Source organism: Podarcis cretensis (assembly GCF_951804945.1).
Source record: "Podarcis cretensis genome assembly, chromosome: 17".
Lineage (NCBI taxonomy): Eukaryota > Metazoa > Chordata > Lepidosauria > Squamata > Lacertidae > Podarcis > Podarcis cretensis.
Window position 1 is genome coordinate 41,980,996 of NC_137187.1, and position 7,442 is coordinate 41,988,437.

A 7,442-nucleotide genomic window follows, 5' to 3' on the forward strand; every position below is an offset into this window, starting at 1 on the left:
TCCCAGCGGTGAAGGAACAGTCTGTGCCGCTGGAGCCAGATGACTCCTTTGCAAACAGCCAGGTGCCAGATTTTCCACTGGACACAGAATAAGAAGCAAGAATCAAACCACCTCACTGTTTGCTCTGGGTTCAGAAGGTGGGAAGATAAAAGTCAGGAGGCAATCCTAGGAAAGTCCTTTTGACTAGGTCATGAAAGTTGTCAAGGATAACTCTGCAGGCTCATAGAGAGGTAACCAATCACTATAAGAATAGGAGGAGGTGGTGGCCTTGTGATTGTCAGGTGAGAGGCCCCACCCATTTGTCAACATTGGCTCACAAGGCTGATTCTGGTCAGGATCTGACCCACGGAGTCAAAAGGTTTCCATACCCCTGTGCTAGTGCAACGATTTCATTGAATATAGCCCGTTGAAATTAATGAACATGACAAAATGAGGTCCATTAATTTCAGTGGGTCTATTCTGAGTAAGACTTGGTTGAATACCACCCATAGAAAATTCCCATAAACTGCCTTATTTGTGCATTAAAATTAAAATTCTAATACAGGAATAAAATTGATTATATTGTGAATTTATCAAATATAGTATGGCAATACTTTTTTTTAAAAAATGAATTAATTACAATCTAGTAATACAACTTGGAAGCTGGAGCTACAGCTCTCAGCCCTCTGCCACAGGGAGGGGGGGGACCCAGGGAGTCCACGCCTGCTGCTTCTTGTTGACACACACACGCTGATTAGCTAAGCAAGGTCAGGGCCAACGTCCTCAAAGGTCTCTTGAAGTCCTACCGACTTGGCTGCTTTCCAGAGGAGTGCCAAAGAGCCTCTATAAAAGTAGGCGTGACACCCTCACCTTGCTCCTTGCCCTCCTGAAGTGCGACGATGAAGGCTCTTTGGCTGCTGCCCTTGCTCACCGGTCTCCTCGCCACAGGAGAAGGCCTGGTCTATGGGCGCTGTGAGCTGGCTCAGAGGCTCCAGCAGCTGGGCTTAGATGGTTATGCTGGCTACAGCCTGGCCAACTGTGAGTCCACTGGGGGACATCTGGGTCTTGACTAGGTAGGCATGATGAAAAGACAGAATTTATCTGAGAGTGGGGCATGCGGGGTGTGTGTGTGTGTGTGTGTGTGTGTACACACACACACACACACACACACACACACACACACACACACTCTCTCTCTCTCACACTCCATTTGGGGTGAGTATTTGATCTTCTGGGTCTCTCTGACCATGTGTCTGGCTGTCATTATGAGGGGAAGGTGGCCTCCTTCCACATTTCTATAGCTAATCTGCAACATGCTCTGCTGCATCCTGCTATAGCAGGGGTCCTCAAACTTTTTAAACAGGGGGCCGGTTCACTGTCCCTCAGACACTGTTAGGGGCCGGACTAAAGAGGTGCCAGAAACATGCTCTTTTTCATGTTGTTGTTGTGTTTTTTTTTTTAAAAAAACCTTGTTTCAAAATAATAGCTAGAACAGACACACAACAGGCGCTATCAGTAATAATATAAATTACCTATACCTCACCTTTATACTTCATTTCTTCTTTTGATGTTCTTGTTCCTCATGCATGTGACTTTCTCTGCATTGAAGTTTATTTTCAAACTTGGGGAAGTTTGGGTGGAGAGCTTTATTTTAAAGATTAACCCACCACTATTTACATGGAGATTCCCTTGTACAATAAACTGTTGTGATTCAGACGTCTCTTCTTGCTAATTCTATTGCATATCTTGCCTGTGTTTTTGGTGCTTCCCTAACTTTTAAGGTTGCCCCGGTTGCCGCGTGGGACTTGTGTGCGCAACCGGTCGGTGAGGCGCTGCTCTGGCGAGCATGGAGCCGGCCGGAGGGGAAGGGAGGAGGGCAAGGGCTGGCGTGGAAGGGGGTCCTTTGCAGCCGCCCCCCCTCCAGTGGCTTAAAGGGGCCGTGCGCCGTTATCAAGCAGCTGGTGCTGGCAGTATCAACCGTGTTACCAGGCCTTTGTTACATTCACGTGTTTTACCTCAGGGCTCTTCCTGCCCAGCCGTTTCCGCGCCTCAGGCCTTGCAGGCGGGCCAGGTTCAGGACCCTGGCAGGCCAGATCTGGCCCGCTGGCCATAGTTTGAGGACCCCTGTGCTATAGGGTTGCAGGAGTAGGGTTTAAATGATGGTGTGAATGAGTGAACTGGGGTGAAGAGGATGGTTTGTGCATCCATCTAGGGAGAAGTGGAAGGATGCAGCGTAGAGGTGAACGGGATGAAGCCGGGGCATTTCTTGGAGATGGAATTGTTCAGAGGTGGAACAAAACTGAAATGACTACTGTAGTAGTCAGAACTCTAACAGCATGATTTCCATTCTGGTTTGTTTTCTGTGTCCTCCCCCCGCCCCAGATGCTGCGTCAGGTGTGGGGCAGGTAGCTGACACAACAAGCCGCATTTTATGAAATCCCGCCCCCCCCTTTAGGCAACTATGGAAAGGTGCAGGGGTTCTGTCTTCTTTTGCACCCGGCTATTGTTAAAGGAGAATTAGTGGATACTCTCTGGAGACCGTCCCCCCAAAAGATATCTCCCTCAAGGCAGCTGCAGCTGTGGAAAAATCAAAACACCCTGAGTGGCTTCACACACAGACCTGCTCCAAACCGAGCATGATCCCAGGGGCGGGGGGGGGGGGGGATGCAGCTCAGCAGAATCCCAGACCCAGACATGCATTGGCCATCTGGTAGCATGAGGTCAGCTATTGCCATTCCTGCTTGTGAGGAGGAGGCCAGGCTCCTCAACTGTCCTGGAAGAGGCGGAGAAGGGTGGGGCAGCAGTGCCCTGTGACTCCTTGCTGGGCAGCTCCACTGCCCCCCTCCGTGTCCGGATCACTGACTCTCTGAACAGCTCCTGATAAGGCAGGGTTTTGAAACACCTGCGGAGAGGAGGTGAAGAATGGGGCATCTTCCCAGACTTAGCTCTCACCTGATTATGTGTCTGTCTCTGGGGTCTGCACGGCATGCCACGAGAGCAGCTAGAATACTGCTGCCATGCACTACAATGACTACGATGGCAGCACTGACTTTGGTATCTTCCAGATCAACAGTCGTTACTGGTGCCAGGATGGCAGTCAGCCGAGTTCCAACATGTGCAGAATTCAATGCTCTGGTGAGAATTGGCTTCCCCTGGAGAGAGTTTTGCCTCATTCAGAGATGGAGAACCTTTGGCCCACCAGATGTTGGCTGGGGCTGATGGAAGGTAGACTCTAACGACATCTGGAGGGCCACATGTTCCCCACCCTGATGTAAATTGTGATGTAAGCCACATCAAACACTTTTGGGAGACAGAAAGGACCAGTTGTCCTTCCTCACCTTCTGCTCTTTGCAGGTGTGGCGTCCACAACACCAAAGGTGGAAAGTAGGATAGCCGTGAGTCAGCAGTCTAGCCTGACCGTATTTGTACATTGATGTATGCTGGCTGGGGCTTCCTCCCTGAAATGCCGCCCCCCCCCCCCCCAAACCAGGGGATTTCAAGTTACACATATAACTGAACATTGTAGGAGTGAGACCTCAGCAAATGCATTTATTTGACTTGGAATTCATAAGGGTATAGAAATATTGCATCCTTCTTGATGCAACAGGGCATTTCAAATTGCATGCTAATGGGCAGTGGGTCAGTGACAACCATGGATGGGTCAAGCGATATTGTTTGGCCTACTTTACACCCTCCCTTTTTACCTTTTTAATCCTTTTTTTTACCTACCTGCACCCATGCCCCGTCACTGCAAAACTTATCCAGACCTATAGCATCCCAGCAGGGACCTTTCATGTCTGTATTCCATCTTCTTTCCTTGCAGAACTGCTGACAGACAACGTCGCTCCAGATGTGGCTTGTGCTAAGATTGTGGTTGACAACTCAGAGGATGGAATGGGTGCCTGGTAAGAAGTCTGTTGGGAGAAAACTCTTAGTGGCGTTTCCTTGCAAGAGGTGGAGGCGTCTGCCCAGACACCCAGTCACTGCAGAAGCACAAGGTCACGCTGGAAATGGGAAATGGCCTGTAACATGGTTGTTCCCAAAGTGTGAGCTGGGGAATACTGTGAGGCCATTAGATGATGACCATGGTGTGCAGTCACTGGACTAAGGGGTCTAGGCTAGTCCACTAAATGTTCCCCTGGTGCCCGGGAAGCTTCTGCCTGGTGTGATGCTCACATGTGCAGCGTCAGGACATCACAGTTTCACATGCATGACATTGCCCCCCCCCCCATCTCCCTCACAAGCTGTTGCCTCTGGCCCTAACTGTTCCCCTAGGAAAACTTTCAGCGCTCGCCACTGGACAGTGGTGGCCTTTGGGCTCTCAATTTTCAGCAGTGTCTTGTGCTACACTAACATTTGGGAGGGGGATACCTTTGGCACTCCATTCTACATCATTGTTTTGGTGCCCTGTGTGGTTGAACTGGTCACACTACCAGCCTTAGCATTAGAGAACTGCTACTCTGACACAATAGGGATGTGGGTGGCGCTGTGAGTTAAACCACAGAGCCTAGGACTTGACGATCAGAAGGTTGGCGGTTCGAATCCCTGCGACAGGGTGAGCTCCCGTTGCTCGGTCCCTGCTCCTGCCAACCTAGCAGTTCGAAAGCACGTCAAAGTACAAGTAGATAAATAGGTACCACTCTGATGGGAAGGCAAACGGCGTTTCCGTGCGCTGCTCTGGTTTCGCCAGAAGCGGCTTAGTCATGCTGGCCACATGACCCGGAAACTGTATGCCGGCTCCCTCGGCCAGTAAAGCGAGATGAGCACCGCAACCCCAGAGTCGGCCACGACTGGACCTAATGGTCAGGGATCCCTTTACCCTTTACCTTACTCTGCCACAAGAAACAAGTGACTGTGTCACCTAAGGGCTTCTCTGAGTCCACATCTGCCAGAGAGGCCTGCCTGCTGTACCTCTGTCTGATTCACTGGTCTTGGTTCCTTATGCAAAGCCTGCCCTGTATTTAGGGGATTTCTGTCTTATACCCATGCGGGGTCTGACCAGATCATTAACATCCCCAGCAGAATCACCCTCTCTCTGCGGAGGCTGCCATTTTTTGTTAAGTCTATTTATATTTATATCTGACTCTTTGTATTAGTGACAATGTTCAGGGCAGCGTGTGTGTGTGTGTGTGTGTGTGTGTGTGTGTATTTTAAGCCATCATAAACATTTTAATAATAATAATTAGAGAGGGGTGAAAGCAGATAAAGCAAAGGCTGAGTTCAACACATTCTTCCAGCTTCAGGTCATGGCCAGCTTCAAGCCAAATTGAGAAAAAAAGAACAACTAGCTATGTTTTAAGTTGGTAACATGTACACAGCGTGTTGTTGGATGTGTCCTAATCTGTTTTATTTTCATTTCCAGGGTGGCATGGAGATTATATTGTCAAGGTCGGGACCTGTCTCAATATGTTGCAGGATGCAACGTGTAGAGGAACACTGCCCCCTGGTGTCAGCAGGGATGCTAATAAACCAAGTCCACACTCATTATTAGGGTTATTATCTGGCAAGAAACAGCTCTGCTGAGTTCCAGAAATAAATGCATTAAAACACAGTTGAGACCTGTCTTTACACCTTGGGAGGAGTTGCTCCGAGGATGCCCTAGGCAGGTGAACTCCTGGGTTATTCACGCAGGTTGCAAAAAGGTGGTAGGAACTACGTACCTAGAAGATTAGACGATGACCTGCTTATTGAGCCATTGTTATTGTTGCTGTTCTTGTTTACATTTATTGCTTGCCTTCCACCAGCAAGTCCCACAGCAGGTTACAGCAATTTAAAACTCAGTCACAGGAATAGGGGGGGCCCCCGAGAACATACATTCCAGTGCCAAGGGTCAGGGTAGAGAAGTGTGTGTCTTCAGCACTCGCTGAATATATATATAAATATAGGATAGGGGACACCTGGCTTACTAGCAGTACATGTGAAAAGGATTTGGGGTCTTGGTGGACCACAAGTTTAGCATGAGTCAACAGGGTGAAGCAGCAGCAGCAGCAAAAAAAAAGCTAATGCTATTCTAGGCTGCATCAACTGAAGTATAGTACAGTGGTACCTCAGGTTCAGGCGCTTCAGGTTACAGACTCCGCTAACCCAGAAACAGTACCTCGGGTTAAGAACTTTGCTTCAGGATGAGAACAGAAATCGTGCTTCAGCGGCGCAGCAGCAGCGGGAGGCTCCATTAGCTAAAGTGGTGCTTCAGGTTAAGAACAATTTCAGGTTAAGAACGGACCTCCAGAACGAATTAAGTTCTTAACGTGAGGTACCACTGTATGCCCATTTCCTTGCTCCAAGTTTGAAACATTTGAAACTTCTTGTAAGGACAATTTGGTGAGGGGGGTGTAGGGATGGCAGAGAGGGAAGGGTTTAGGTGCCCCTCCCACTGCCTGTCAGGGCTCTGTCTTCAGCCACTCTCCAATCTAAACAAAAAGGGCCATTCATGGATAGGTTGGTCCCACAGTTCCACCTCCAGTCCCCTTTAGCTCAAACAATGTGTGTACTTACCAGGGCCAGATTTAGGTCTGATGAGGCCCTAAGCTACTGAAGGTAATGGGGCCCTTTATATAGCAGACGGGCCCATTACTAACATCATAGTAGCCTACAAACTAAAACACTGTTGCTGTATGTAGGTTTTATTTTGTTTGTTTTTTATCTTCTATTTTGGAAATGTACATACAGTCCCCCCCCTTAAAGTCTTTTGTGGGTGGGGCCCTAAGCTATAGCTTGTTTAGCTTATACGTAAATCTGGCACTGGTGCTTACCATTCTAAAAGCTCTTGTGGACCACAGCCAGCCATGGGCAAGCTAAAAAAGGAAAAGGCGTATCAAGTTTATCCATGACATTATTCAGAAATTTAGGCGCAGGTGGAACAACCTGGGAGCCCAGCTGCAGTCCCATCTTGCAGAGCAGGCAAATGCACAGGATGCCCTCTCACCCTTTGCATGGGGCATCTGAGAACAGAGACGACGTGGGGGTGAAGTATGCACCCTTGGGCCACCTTGACCTGGGAGAGGTGGGGTGTGCATCAAGGGTGCATTTCTTGGGGGCCCTCACTGTGTGACAGAGCACATGCTGTACAAGCAGAAGGTCCCAGCTTCAAATCTACACTTAGGACTCAGAGCGCCACAACCCCAGAGTCAGCCATGACTGGACCTAATGGTCAGGGGTCCCTTTACCCTTTACTTTTTTACACTCATCAATTATATCATTATAACTGCATTATAAACATGTGACACCAGATGGCGTTGTAGAGCTGTGATCTGTCACCAGGGGGATTTGGCATTGAGAGCTTTTATAGCATTTTTTTTCTACTGCGTTTTTTAACAATGTAGATCCAGTCTAAGAAGGGATCACGAGCTGATACTGAGAAAGACCACTGCCCAAGACACCTCGGAGAGCCACTGACAGTAATAATAAGCAATGCCTGGTTGACACCACATTTGGGTCCCCTCCACAATGCAGGAACAAGCACC

General features: G+C 48.8%; 1 pseudogene across 1 annotated transcript; it reads left to right on the top strand.

The window, feature by feature from the left end:
* Nucleotides 1–842: 842 nt before the first annotated feature.
* Nucleotides 843–5,530, top strand: LOC307206087 (lysozyme C-like; annotated as a pseudogene). Its single transcript, XR_013843955.1, has 4 exons — nucleotides 843–1,017; nucleotides 2,953–3,114; nucleotides 3,803–3,884; nucleotides 5,342–5,530. The product of XR_013843955.1 is annotated as a lysozyme C-like (transcript).
* Nucleotides 5,531–7,442: the final 1,912 nt, after the last annotated feature.